Source organism: Elaeis guineensis, chromosome 11, assembly GCF_000442705.2.
Source record: "Elaeis guineensis isolate ETL-2024a chromosome 11, EG11, whole genome shotgun sequence".
Lineage (NCBI taxonomy): Eukaryota > Viridiplantae > Streptophyta > Magnoliopsida > Arecales > Arecaceae > Elaeis > Elaeis guineensis.
This window is the reverse complement of record NC_026003.2, coordinates 652,786-669,051: the sequence shown is the minus strand read 5'-3', so window position 1 is coordinate 669,051 and position 16,266 is coordinate 652,786.

The window sequence follows — 16,266 nt, the reverse complement described above, 5'->3', positions numbered from 1 at the left end:
AAAGAACCTCATCATAATACGAACTGGGATCGATTACATCAAAAGTAAGGAAGAACATCGCCCTGGCGCCGACTAAGGTCCGATCATCCAAGACCAGATAAGAAAAAGGGGACCTTCTCAGTGGCCCCTTCGCGCTCCCGCGACCCCATCAAGAGTAGAGGGAAAACCCTCACTCGAAAAAGAAAAAGGAAAAAGGGGAGGGGAGTTAAAAAGGAAAGTGACGGACTGAGTCAGCGACGAATGGGAAACAAAAAGCATCAAAGATGCAGGAACCTCATCCCAGCAAGGATTGGGGTTCTTATCAAAATTCCCGACCTTCAAGAAAGCTCTCAACACAAGCCCGAGATAAGACGACTTCCTCAAGGTGACGAGAAGCTCGGACCTCCGAGCTCGAACTCTGAAAGGGGGCGTCAAACCCGAGCGGCCCCGAACAAATCTGCGGCCATGGATGAAAGGATGGGCCAATGCGACGACAATCGGGTACCTCCGAACGGCATCGATTTCGAGCAAGGCAAAAGCCGCAAGAAGCTCGGCAAGTGACAATTCAACACATGAGTAAAAGAGGTAGCGAAAAATTCTCTTCTCATGTTATTTATTAAATATGCATTACAGAGCCATTAAGGCTGAAGAAGAAGGATGACTGGAAAAGCGAGCCGACGCAGCAACGACCAGTAACCTCTGGACGACGTCAAAAAAAAAAAAAAAAAAGAAAAAGAAAAAGAAGGGAATACAACAATAACAATGGTGAAGAAAGAAGTTGGCAGGCGGCAATTCGACGCAAAGTGTGGACGAAGTAACAAAATCTCCTTCTCATTCTTGATTAGCAAGGTGTACATTACAAGGCCCTGGGGGCCGAGGAAAAAGAACATTGTTACAAGACTCAAAAGGAATACGTTGGGGACCACTTCAAGCTTTCGACTTCTCCTTCCGGTTCCATCCTTCTCGGCAGCATTTTCCAGTGCATGTGATAAATCCCTCAGCTCTCGCCCCCCGCCTCGTTCCGCTCCATCGTCGAAACCCCAGCCCTAGGGGGAAAAGGGGGGGATAGAATTCAAGGGGCAGCGACGATGACGGCAACAGCGATGACGACCTGCATCGGGAAGAACCGAAAGTACCTCGGAGGCCGCGATGGCACCGGAGGCATGCACCACCACCGTGTGCTCCACGACAACCACTGTCCTAGGTACTTCGGCAAGGTCGGCATGCGCTACTTCCACCATCCCCGCAACAAGTTCTACTGCCCCACCGTCAGCGCTGACCGCTTCTGGTCCCTTGGCCCCGACGACATCAAGAATCTCGCCACAGCTTGTGATGACAACTCTGCCCCCTTGACCGGTGTCACCCCGTTCAACTACTTCGAAATTCTCGCATGGAACGCGCTCACCGGTTGTTTCCGTTATTAAATCCTTGTTGTTAAAGGAATTCTCCCTCGAGCCCCCTTTGAGGCGGTGGGAACCCTCAGTGATAGTTCGACCATCGGAGAATTCGCAGGTCGCTGTTTTCCCCCTCATACTTCTCTTGATCCGTGGTATCCTCTGAGGTTGGCCTTCGGGGCAGAAGCCCCGACGGGAGAACCCCTCGAAGGGGCTCGAAAGACTGAAGGCGGCGGGGAGCCGGTAGAGATGGCGAAGACTGGTGCGAAGAGTGCTTAGAGTCAAAAAGGGCACCGATGGAGTGACTAAACTCTCAGCAGAAGAAAGGTGTCAACTCTCAGGCGAAGTGAAGCCCCTGGAGGGAAAGGGGGGCTTAAATAAGCGATGGGGCCTGGCGCAGTTATGGTGGCGGATATCCCTAAGTCCACCAGCGCCCGCCATGTGTCCCACTCACCGTGACGTAGGACTGGCTGCTAGCGGGACCATTATGGTGTGGCGCTTAGGACTACGCACTGGGGGGAATTTCGAAAGGACTCTTCGGATCGCCCTAATCAGAAAAAGACTCCATACGCGCACATTGAATGCCAAGATTTTCGAGGGCGGTCGTGTGTGGAATTCAAAAAAATGACTTCGACTGTGAAAATTTTTCTGTACTTCCTTCGTTCGAAACTCGAACTTGGAAGTAGGGAGACTGGTGTTGGGTATAAAATCCCCCCCCAGCCGAAGTTCATGTCAGGAGTGACCATTCAGGGATTCTACCAGCATCCGACCTTCGGCGACTTCTCTCCTGCAGTCGAGTCTCACAGCATTCTCGAGTTATACCGACGGATAAACCCCCCACCAGCATTGACCAGATTCTTCATGACTGTAGGAAGACTTCGTCCGGACTCCTACGGGAGTCAGACTTCATCCCCGATTCCGACTGCAGATAGACTTCGTCCGGACTCCCACGGGAGCCGGACTTCATCCCCGACTCCAATTGCAGATAGACTTCGTCCGGACTCCTACGGGAGCCGGACTTCATCCCCGACTGCAATTGCAGATAGACTTCGTCCAGACTCCTACGGGAGTCGGACTTTATCCCCGACTCCAATTGCAGATAGACTTTGTCCACGACTCCAATTGCAGGTGGACTTCGTCCGGACTCCTACGGGAGCCAGACTTCATCCCCGACTTCAATTGCAGGTAAATTTCATCCGGACTCCTACGGGAGCCGAACTTCATCCCCGACTCAATTGCAGATAGACTTCATCCAAACTCCTACGAGAGCTGGACTTCGTCCACGACCCCAATTGCAGGTAGACTTCATCCGGACTCCTACGGGAGCCGGACTTCATCCCTGACTTCAATTGTAGGTAGACTTCGTCCGGGCTCCTAAGGGAATCGGGCTTCGTCTCCGACTCCAATTGCAGGTAGACTTCATCCGGACTCCTACGGGAGCTGGAATTCATCCTCGACTCTAATTGCAGGCAGACTTCGTCCGGACTCCTACGGGAGCTGGACTTCATCTCCGACTCCGACTGCAGGAAGACTTCATCCGGACTCCTACGGGAGCCGGACTTCATCTATAGAAAGCCTCTGACTGGGCTCCTACAGCAAATGGCCCCCGCCTATAGTACTAACGCTCAAGGCACCCAACAGTAGACAGCTCGCCAGCAGCATCCGAGCTCCTCTCAGATGGATAGCCACCTCTCTTCGTCAGGTGCTTCAACCGAACTTCGGTCGACAGGCTTGGACTCCCTGACAGGCCACAGTAACGCCACGACTCTGCTCCACCTCCTGCGATGGATTCTACGCGCTCCATCACTCCCTGTAACAGGCCCCACGCGGTAGGCTGCAGTAATGGCCATGATTCTGCTCCACTTCCTGCGACGGATACTGCGCGGCTCCATCGCTCTCTGGCGAGTCGCGACAACGGACGCCGCTCCACTCTCCACAACAGACTCCACATGGTGAGCCATGGTGACAGCCACGACTCCACCCCATTACTCTTCATAATAAATTCCTCTTGACCCCGAGCGGCCCACTACTAGGCGGTTACCAACGTCGCTATCAATCCGTTGCTCCCTCCGCTATAAAAAGGGGGGCCCCAGATACGTTACTCTCTAGGCTCTAATTTCTATCCCAAAAACTCTGCTAAAATTTTCGTTCGAGCACTCCATTCTTGCTGAGGCAGAGAACTGACTTGAGCGTCGGAGGGTCTTGCCGGAGTAACCCCAACTCCGGTTTAGACTTCTTTTGCAGGTCTCGACGGGACCGCGATTCCCTCGACTCCAGGTTCTCCAATGCTGGCGATTTTTGCACCAACAGGTCCTATTCCTCCTTTCGGATATCCCGTTGAGTTGAGGTGGTCCAGAAGAAGTCTATGGAGAGACTATGCCATTGTCCTTAAGATATCTTAAAAATTTTTGCTTGAGATATTTACCTCCTCGATCAGATCAAAGAATCTTAATAGATTTATCTGTTTGTTTTTCTATTTCATTTCTAAATTTCTTAAACTTTTTAAAGACTTTAGATTTATGTTTCATTAGATACACATATCCATATCATGATAGATCATCGATAAAGGTGATAAAGTAGCTATAACTATTCCTGACTGCACATCAAATGGCCCATGCACATCGGTGTGTATCAGGACAAGTAACTTGGTGGCCCTTTCTCCATGTTCCATAAAGGGTAACTTGACCATTTTTTCTCAAAGATAAGATTCATAAGCTGGGTATGACTCTGAATCAAAAGAGCCAAGGATCCCATCCTTTTTTAATTTGTTTATTCTATCCTCTCCAATATGGTCTAGTCTATGATGCCACAAGTACTTTTGGTTAATTTTATATTTGGATCTTTTTTGACCTATGGTACTCACTACTTACTCATTTAAATTTACATTCGCATCAATATACAAGTGATAAAGACTATCAATTAAAAGAACATATGCAATCAATTTTTTCATAAATAAATGAAATAAAAGTCTTTATTAAAATTAAAATCAAAACATCCTATGCTAGCACAGACATGAAAATTAAATTCTAACTAGCTACAAAAATAAAATAAGTCTTTTAAATCTAATCTAAATTCCAACGATAATCAAAGAGGATAATTCCAATAATTTTTGTAATTTTTTCTCTATTATCGATTTGAAGGATCATGTCTCCTTCCCTCAACCTCTTACTTTTTATTAGATCCTGTATTGAAGTACATATATGAGCACTCGAATCAGAGTCTAATACCCAACTAGAAGTAGAAGAAATCATAAGGTTAGTTTTAATTACGAGCATACCTTCTGAAGGTTTGTTATTTTTTTTGATCTTCAGACTCTCTAGATAAAGTGGATAGTTCTTCCTCCAGTGGCCTTCAGCATCACAGTGAAAATACTTTTCCTTTGCTTCAGCCTTCTTCGAAATGTTCTTCTTTGGCTTGCTCTCTTTTTTCTACTTCTTTACGGATTTACTCTTCTTCTTCTAATCAGACTTTCTCTTGGATGAAGAAGTTCACTTCATAGTGAGAATAGTGTCCCTTGAACTCTTTAAGGTTCCTTCAATAGTGACCAACATATTGATCAGTTCGGATATGGTGCAATCAAGTTTATTCATATGAAAATTTATAATAAATTGACTATATGAACTCATAAAGGATTGAAGGATCAAATTCATTTACAATTTCTTTTGCATATTAAGTTCGAACTTCTCAAACTCCTCAATATCCTTGATCACTATCATACAATGCTCATGGACTGATTGCCCTTCGTGCATCTTCAGATTGAAGAGTCTCTTGGATACTTCGAAGCATACTGTGTGACTTTGCTTACCATATAACTCTTATAGGTGAGTGATCATATCCCTAGTAGTGGGTATATGCTCATGCTGGCTCTGCAACTCGTTTGACATAGAGGCCAGCATATAGTACTTAATCTAACTATCTTCATCCATCCACTTTTCATATGCTGTTCTTTGCTCAGTAGTAGGATGGTTTGATAACATTAGGGATTCTTAGTTGAGTACATGACCTAATTTTTTAGAAGTTAGGATAATCCTGAGATTTTTAAGCTAGTCTTTATAATTGATTTTGATCAAACAATTGGACTCAAAGATGCGGGCTAGAGGGTTTGAAGCTGACATGGTTTAATTACGAGAGTAAAGATTCAAGTTAGACTTTTATACTTTAAATTTATATTTACTCTAGAGACTTTAAGAAGCAAACAATGACTCCCACTATTTTTTTGGATCCTTCCACTTTTCAGATGGAAAACAAAGATCCTAATATGATAACTAGATTTCTAGTGGATGCTGTGGTCTTACCGATGCTATATATCTCATCTATAGTTATTGGTAACATGCATACCGATGTATGAAAAAATTTTGTCTAGATACTTCTCTAAGTATGTTGTAGCAACTTGATCTCTAAGTTATGTCAGCTTATCTAACAGTTATTGACCACATTCTGACTCACTATTCATAAGCAGGTGCAAAGCCATCATTGGATCCCTCACCTAATAGTTATTGAGTCCAACCCTATCTTTATTTTGAAACAACTCTTTACTAATAGAGTGGTTGTATGTTTTTGGTGCAACTAAACCATTGTGACCAGCTGAGAACAATCAACACCAGTACCATGCCCGAACATCTACAATGGTAGAAGACTTATGGACTTAATATTTATAGAAAAGTTTAAGTTTAGGTCTCATCTAATCAGTCATCATATGATCGATCTAATTGGCATGGGCTAAACCAAACCACCAAGTAATCTTATTCAAGACTCAATCTTTCAAATTAGCCAGATAAGTAGAGATCGGTGAGATCCTCCCATTGCTTTTTTTAGACACCAATAAATTGGTCAGATAAGCGAATGGAACTAATTAAATAACCACCTCTTAATTACTTGCCTTAGACACTAATAGATTAATTGATCGAAATAGGTTAGCTTAAGTAAATCAGGCTCAGACCATCGAGCTAAATTAGGTCCTTAGGTTAATCAATTTTACATATAGAATTTAATCAATTTAATTAATAATAATTGTATGATCTTAAAACTTAATTGATCTAATCTTAATCAATACTTGACTCAGTTTGATTAATTACTTAATCAAATTAGACCCATAATATTCAAATCAAAAATCTCAGATACAATCAAATTACATGATCTAATTTTTGATTTATCCATGATCAAAATCCTCATGTATAAACATAAATTTTAAATTTTAAAATTAAATTTTAAATTTAAATTTTTTATATAAAAGATAAGTTTTAAATCATGAAACTAATTTACAGATTTAACATATAAGCATATATCTCATATATGTATGTAAAATTCAGATCTAAATAAAAATTCAGATCTTAACATGATATTATATATCTCATATATAAATCATAAATATATTGAAACTAATTTTTAGATCTAAATATATAATCATACATCTCATATATGAATCATAAATTAGGTTAAAATAATTTTTAAATTTATGCATGCATCTATATATCACATATACATAAACTAGAATCCTATCTAGAATAAATTTTAGATCTATACATACCTTCACATATCGAATATATGAATTAAAAATTAAATATAAAATAAATTTTAGATTTAAAATAATCATCTATATATTTTATATATCAAGAAAAATTAAATTTTAAAACTCTTTTAAAAAATATATATGTTAATTTCATATATATGAAATCCGTGGCTCTAATACCACTGTTAAATTTTATGTCGAAGCATGCATGTATATTTTAAATTTTTTTTTTAATAATATAGTAGAATAAAAGATTAAAATATCTTTTAATCTAAATCATACATGCATAAAATATACAACATAAGGATCTACTTCATATGCTGAAATTGAATACATACTGAATTTTATGCTGAAATTATATATGTGATCGAATCATATACCTATTTTATAATTTTTTTCTTTAAATTTAAATCTGAAAGAGAGTAAGTTTTCTCTTAGCTGTATAAGTATCCAGCCTCTATGGGTATCCACTCAAGATCAGCTTGAACAGTCTTTTTTTGTGTTGATCTTTCTTCTTCATGATCAACTCTTTGATTCTTTTCTTGATCTTTTTCTTCTCTTCTTTTTTTGATTATGAAGTAATCAAGGTCTGAAAACTAGCAAAGAAAAAGAGACGTCCAAGCTCCTCTTGGGTGTGGAGATGGAGGATGCCCAAACCTCTTTGGGTGTTGGATCCAAAGGGAAAAGAGAAGGGGGCATGGGGGGACCTTATGGGAGGCATGGGCTACTAAAAATCTAATGCTAAAAAGCCTTAAAGAATATCTCTTTAAATAGATAAAAGGTTTGAATCCTATTCAAAACCAAATAACCTCTTAATACAAGTCCTACTTGCATTAGGAATTCTTGTAGCCTTAGATGTTTGATCCTTTTAAGGAGATCCATTAGGTGCCAACTATTGGAGCCTTTGTATCTACTTTTTTATATGCCACATGGGGCTTAGGAGATGCCCCATGCTAGTCCTTCATGCCCGCTTTTAAGTGGACATGCCCAACTTGATCAAATTAAGTGGCGCTCCATGCAAACAATCAAAAAAATTGATTAAAAATTTGAATCATTAATACATATGATCCAAAATCCTAGGCACCTAATAATTGAAGCCCAATGAATCTAATTCATTTAGGTTGTTAGCATATAATTAACTCAAATTAATCTTATCAAATAAGAAATACAAGTGCAATGAGAAAATTGGGTTCAATCATGTACTAGCATGGTTATCTTGAACCCAATAAGATTTTTCTAAATCTAATTGAGACTTCATAAGCTCAATTACTTATTCCAAGTCTAATTTCTTTATTGTGTGACCCCACAGATTCAATTCTATCTGATAGTGAGATATATAATGATCTCTATCATAATATAATTGAAACTCTTTTTAATGGATCAAAATAATTCTACTCTAACTCATCAAGGATTATTGATCCTGAGTAATCCTAGTGAGCTCTCATAATCTATCAGTAACACCTAGCAGTATGTAGTGGCAACCCAATAGAACTGAAAAAGAATCTCAAGATATAGTTCACATGTGATTCAGTCCCTTTATCGTGAGTCTTGATAGATGGCAGGTCATGGAGAAATCATCAAACCTCATCATCAGTCATATGATAGATTTGATTAGCTCAAGTCTAATTATGATCTTCATAAAAATTTTTTCTATTATCACACTACTGTGGCCATAGACTCTTGAACTTAGCCTCTTAAAACCCATGAAACTATTCTTCTCTATCAAGATCGATAGATTCTTTCTAAATATGCATCCTACTCCTATAATGGATCAACTATCATGAACATCTACTATAAGATCTCATCGAAGCCATATTTATATGTCAGTCAAACTTCAGTAGCCTCATTGCGAGCAATCATACCATCGCAGATCAAAAGATCATTTATACAACTACAACATTGAGATAATTACTGACGATTGATTAGAAATCCAAATGATCTTTCATATAATCATGCTCAGTACTAATTATTCTTTAACAACTATCCACACTCATCGCTCGATATCTCTACACTGTAGACTAGAGACTCATCTATCCTGAAGAAAGCGATCTTTACATCAATCTTTCCAAATCGATCACCATCCTCATAATGATACTATGATCGGAAGCATTTAAGAATTAATTATACATGTCTCTAATTCTCAATACTTTGAAAATATGCATCAAAGTATTAATTCTATGAATGATTCAAGGATACATCATTCTTGAATAAAATTAAACTTGTCCTTTTCTTGATCAAATTGATGTATTAAGTATAAAATTATATCCTAGATTTATTACAATGTGTCAGCCCTATTGACTTCTAGGACATACATCTAATAGAGAGGATGTTTGAAAAGCTGTAGATGATTGCTCTTGAAATACTCTCTAAATTCAGCACTTAAAACTCTCTGTAGATGATTGCTCTTGAAATACTCTCTAAATTCAGCACTTAAAAATCTCTCTTTTCCTTTCTTGTAGATATGCAATGTGGCTCACTCTTATTCTTGAAGGTGTCTCACTTTAAGCTCTCATTTTCTCAAAAACTTACTTCTAATTTGATTCTTTGACCTTAAATATACTTAGAGATGGCTGAACAGAGAGTTCTAACTGTTGGAAGCTCTGAAATGACTATTAGATTGGAGAAATAGCTGTTAAGCAATGATCAGAAAACTAGCCGTTAAACCTGTCAGGAGTCATTGAGTCAGCTTGAACTGATCTTGAGTTGGCTCGATTTGGATTCGAGCTTGCTCGAGCTTGTTTCAAGCTGGGTCAAACTGTAGAATGAAGATTCAGCTTTTTGAAGTTCTGACAGAGCCAGCTTGGGTCTTGCTTCAAGCTAGCTCAAGCTACAAAACTTGAATTTTAGCATTCTGTCCATTTGAGAGAGCTGGCTCGAATTTATTTTGAGCTGGCTTGAATTTGTCTTTAGTTGGCTCAAATTTGTCTTGAGTTAGCTCAAACTACAGGCTTGAAAAACTAACTTTCTGTCGATCTGAGAGTACTGGCTTGGATCTTGTTTCGAGCTGGCTTGACCTGCAGAACCCAAAAATATCTTCTCTGTCACCCTGAGAGAGCTGGTTTGGATCTATTTTGAGCTGACTCGGCTACATGCAAATCAAAGTATCAAGGGTATTTCGTGCCAGAGCTGACTCGATTCTTAAGTGGGTCCACTCTAATTCTTTTAGGTGATTTTTCTTGTGTCGAAAGTCTTCAAAAATAATTTTACTTAACTCAATTAATCTTGAATTACACTTGGAGTCTTTCAACAGCATTTTTTCTCATTTGATCTTCCAAACTTGAATTTCTTGGTCCCAATCTCTTTTAAATAATATTTTCATCTTCTAATTTCATTTTCTTCTTAACGAGCCATCCTTGTTTCAGTGAAAGAGTCAGCTCATCTTGCTATGGGTCAACTCCACTAAGTCTAAACTTAAATTTTCTCCCTTGAAGACTTTGACTTAGTGAATTTTATGGAGATCTTTTCGAATGAATATTTCTTCAATTTTATCACCTGAAAAGATCTAAAACATTCTTGAAATACATGATTAGATATAGGATATCCTCAAAATTTGGCAATCATCAAAATCAATCGCGGGGTCAACAATCTTCTCTTTTTCGATGATGGCAAAACTTTGAGTATATACTAAAGAAACAGATAATGTGAATCAAGATATTATAAATAAGGAATGAAAATTCTTAACGAACCTTTAATTCATTGTACATACATATTTTATATACTTATATCAAAATAATATTTCAATTCAAATCAATGATTATTGAGGTTTCAAGCATCAAAATCATCGAGTTTGTAAAACATTAATCCTTTAGGCATCTACTCAACTAGGCATACTTTTTTTCCTTTTTGACAGCATCAAAAAGCTTATGGGAGGAATCAAAAAATAATATCAAAATCAATCAAAGTTAAAATAGAGAAATTATCAAATTCAAAAAATTCAATTTCAAGAGAGTATCAAATTCGAACTGAATGGCACATCTGATACCAAATTAAGCATGTTTGATACTAAATTCATATTGATACCACTCTCCCCCTTTCTAAATAGATCAAATTCAGATTTTTCAAATTAATATGAAGGGATAGAGCTTTTCAAAAGATTTGAACCAAAAAACAAATATATCATACAAATCAATATTTGTTCTTTTCTTTTCTTAATAAATTTCAATCAATTGAGTTTTGAAAAGGTATGTATCAAAAATATATCAAAGATAGTATTAGAACAAAAATAATTTTATAAAAATTTTTATTGCACATCAAAAATTTAGTGATATCTTCATATTTTCAAATGATTTGCAAGATTGGATTTATAAATTTATTTCTTGGAGTAAGAATGAGTTCCAATTCAATTTAACTCCACTTGATTGTCCAAATGATAAAATCAGCATATAAAAAATTTAGTATGATGAGTTTCAAAATTAAAAATTTATATCAAAATTAATTTATTAGGAGTGAGAATATATTTCAAATTTACTTCAACTCCCATTAGTTATAAAAAATGATTTGTCAATCAAATTGAATAAATCAAATAGAATGAACACATGAGAGTGCAAAGTAGAAAAACTATAAAGTAACTGATTAAGAGTTTAAGGTCAATATTCAAAATCATCGATATTTTTAATTAAATCAAATTAGTTAATTCAATTAATATCTCTCTCTCTGTATTTAAGAGTAAACACTAAAAAATTCTATTACATGATATTTTTCTTCTCCTCTTTTTCTTTCAAATTAAGGATCTTTAATTAATATCAAATTTGACTTTTAAATTCACATTTTAAATTTCAAAAAAATTTTGATTATGATAGCCAAGTGTAGAATGTATTTCAACTTCATCTAAATAATGTTATATTAGGAATATATCAATACAAAATTAATTTGAGACACAATACTCATTATTTTTACCAAAAATAATGTAATAGAGTGCAAGGCAAGATTTAAAAGAACATCATTAAAATTAATTATATTCAAATTTTATAACTTTCCCTCTTTTCAAATTTTAGATTGAATTTTATAATAATATATATTTAAAAAAAAATTTCTTTTTTTTTGAATAAAATAGATGCATTGAGTAGATTCTTAAATTTAGTTATAGAATTGCTTTAAACTTAATAAATCCCAAAGAGATAGATCTTTTTTAAATTAAGCATGTTAAGTAGATGTTTCAAAGCAAGACATAAGATATATTTAATTTTATAAAAAAGTATTTCTTTTTCTTCTAAAGAAGTATTAATCAATTTGATTTATAAAGGTACCAATCTTTAGAATTTGTCTCATAGGTATAATGTCAAGGTTATATAAAATATATTTGAGATAAAGTAATCTTTTTGTTTTGTCAAAAGATTTGAACAATTGAGTATAGGACAACATATGATACCAATTATGAAAATATGATACTCATAATCCATCTAATACCAATTATGAAAATATGATACCAATTGTGAAAATAATCTTCTTTATGCTATTTATCCTAAAAACCAATCCAAATGGTAATTTCTAAAAAAAAATTTTGATACCAAATTATGAAAAGTATTTAAAAAAATGATCAAAAATATTTTTGATATTAGTTAATTATCAAAATATTGATACAATCAAACCATATAAAGTGTGAATGATGAAATCAAGTACAAATAATTTTTCAAGAATAAATCAAGGAAATAAAGGTGTACAAATAAATCCATAATTTTTATTTTTATTAATTTTAGAGTAATTTTTTTTAAGTTCTAATAATATTATCTTCTTCTATTTTTCATAGTTAATACCAAATGATTCACTTATCTTGATACCCCCCACCCTTTTTTAACTGTATATATTTAATTAGTTTCAAGAAAATAAGCTTTCACTCAAGTTCCATTAGACATAAGCTCTTCAAAACTCATCTCTTTCTTCAAAGCAAAATGTAATTGATTTTTCAAAACTCTTTCCCTCTTTTTTTTATCAAATTTAAATGTCTTCCTTTCAAAACTCATCCTATCATTTTTAAATTCAGATCAAACTATTATTGGGCTTGAGTGTTTAGGAATTTGTTATCAAGACAAGTCATTTTGAAATAGATCATATAAAATTCAGATCATCCTCTTCTTAAACAAATATCACTCAATTAAGTTCAAAGAGATATGAAAATATGTATATTTTATTTTTTTTATTTTATCTCAAATGAGTTTAAGAATATAGCTATCTAAATTCAAATTTGAGATAAAATGTTCAATTTCTTTTGCCCAAAAGATTGGGACAATAATTTGCAAGGCAAAAACAAAGATACCAAGTATGAAAAGCATTTTACAAAATAATTTTCTAAATTGATCTTGATACTAATTAATTGTCATAAGATTAATCCATGCAAATCACAAAAGTTCATTTATAGATTTTCTTTTAAGATTAGTAATGATTTTCAAAATGAATCAGTAGAACAAATAGATCAAGACAAGCATAGAATGAATACTCATCAATATTTTCAGTTTTTATTGATTCTCAAAAAAAGTTCTCTTTTAATATTCCAATAATGTTTTCTCTCATTTTTCATAATAAATGCTAGAAAATATATTTTCTTTTGATTTGTATGCAAGTAATACATTTTTCAATCAAGCTTATTTTAATTTAATTCTCTTAAGTCAATACAATATAGGGGACTACAAAAATTTGCTGAATTTTAGAAAGATAGGATTTATGCCCATAAAGCTTAATGCAATTTTTAAGGATATTTTAATAATTAAGCATCTTGTGGGGAAATGTTAAGATTAGTTTTATTTGTAATTTTTGCAATCTAAAGAATTCATAGATAATTAAGCCTCTTTTAAGTTTCTCAATTGCAAATTTTAATATGGGGAAGCTAAGATACGGTGTTGAATTTCAAGATAAATTCATTTCATATTGATTCAACACATGATACATAGAGAAAAAAATATTGCCTTTAAAATCAAAGTATTCAAATCATAGTATAAGATTATTGCAAACATCAAAGTCAATCAATCATACTAATCTTACCAATAAATGAAAAATAGTTCAAGCGAGTAATCACAATATGCAACTACATTAATAGATCATTAAAATAGATTCAATCAAAATAATTTTAACAAATATTGATGGAATGATGTGAGAAAGATTTAAATTATACCAAACATCATGACTCATCTAAGTTCATTTCCAAAGTATCCATCCATAAATTTTTTTTTTTTTCATTCCGTTGGATCCTTGGTACACCTACAAAATTATTTACTGATTTTTGGTACCCAAGTCATCTTGGATCCATAGAGGTTAGAGCACATGATTTTTTTTGAAATCTAAATTTGTATAATAAAAATTTGACCAATTCTTTTAATATTGTATTCAAAAATTTTGTAGTCAATTTTATTACATTTAAAATATTTAATTGAATAATTTTCAAATGAGGCTTTTGTAGACATGTTTTTGACAAATTTTTATTTTTACAATGAATTATAGCCAATTCTAGCTTTATCAAAAATAGTCCTTTGATTATTTAATATAGCTTGAAGCTTTTAAGATCCTATTGTCAATTTTTCAAGTATAGACTTCAAGTTTTTAATCTCTTTTCTTAGTTTTGTATTTTTTTTCAAAAGAGATTTTTCAAAAATCTGAAACTTTTCTTATTCTTTCATTAAAGATTTTTCAGATTTAGTTATACTCTCTTTTTCTTTGGATAGAGCTTCCATTTGTTTCAAGAGATCTTCTTCTTCTTTGGTAAAGTTTTTCATATTCTTCAAAAGATCCTTTTTTTGTTACTCAAAATTTTATTTTTCTCTTCAGTCAAAAATAGATTAGATTTTCTAAGCTCTTTATTTTTTAGCCTTAACTTCTTGAATTCATGCATTAAATCATTAAAGGCCTCAAACAACTCATCAAAAGTAAATTTAGAAGAGGTTTCAAGGTTTATCTCATCATCATCAGCTATGAGGCAATGATTTGCTGCTTCTTCTTCTTTATTATTTTTCTTTTCTTTCTCTTACTCCCCCTTAATCAATGATTTTTTTTCCTTTGTTTCTTTTTCTTTTCCTTTCTTTCATCCTCATGAGCCATGAGGCATATGCTAGGGTGAGTTTTCTTATCTTCTTGAAAGCTTGATGTCTCTTCTTGATTTGCTTCCTCAAAAATTATTTTTAATTTTTTCTAAATTTATTTAGCTAAAATACATGAAGAAATCAAGTTAAATTCAGTTAACTCCAATGAACAATAAAAAATATTTATAGTCTTAGCATTTAGTTGGATTATTTCTTTATCATCTATTAATGCATTAGGTGTGTATGAGCCATTGATTATAATTTTTTATAAGTTATAATCTTATGCTTGTATGAAAATCTTCATCCTAGCTTTTAATAAATATAATTTAATCCATTAAGCATTGGGGGTCTATCTATAGAATAACTTTTATTAAGAAAAGATACTATTTTAGATTGCAAGATCTTTTACTCTAGACCGCTAGGTCAACAATTAATATTAGAGCACCTACTTTGATATCACTTATTATCCAAAGGTAGCAACCCAAGAGGGGAGGGTGAATTGGATTGTTAAAAATTTTAATCAAATTTACTTTCTAAACAATAATGTTTCTCAATTTGAATCTTAACTAAGTACTTGTGATGTGATCAATATGTGCAGTAGCAAAAGCAAATGATTAACAAAACTTTGCAACAAATAATGTAATGAAAAATAAGAACTAAAAGTAAGTAAAGCAAGAAAGTGAAGAGAGCAATGCATAATTACAAACATAAATTTTATAGTGATTCGATACAATCTGCACCTACATTCATTTTTCAAGCTTCTCTTGAAATCTTCACTATAATTCTTCTTTGATTACAGTATATTTATTTTTTCAAGCTTACAAACAAAATCAAGTTAATTTTTCAGGATCACCAACCAAAATTTTATATCGTTAGTTTTTTGAGCTCACTAATAATCCAGTTAATTTTTCGGACTCACTAACCAAATCTTAAACTCATCTAATTATGGGCTTGAACCAACCTAATCTCAAGTTTCTTTTCTTACAAAAAAACTTATAAAGAAATTATAAAACAAGATAAAGATTTCAGTTCAAATAAAAATAAAACAATGAACTCTTTTATGCTTGAAGAAGAAGCTAAAAGGATCACTCGATTGAAGCTTGATTTCTCTTCTTTAAATGTTGTGAGGATGCTTAAAAAGCTATGGATAATTGCTCTTGAAATGTCCTCTAAATTTAGCACTTAAATTTTTTTTTTCTTTCTTGTAGATGTGCAATGTGACTCACTCTTATTCTTGAAGATGTCTCACTTTAAGCTCTCATTTCCTTAAAAACTTGCTTCCAATTTGATTCTCTAACTTTCTCTAACTTTAAATATACTTAGAGATGGATGAAGAGTAAATTCTAATTGTTGAAAGCTTAGAAATAGCCATTGGAGT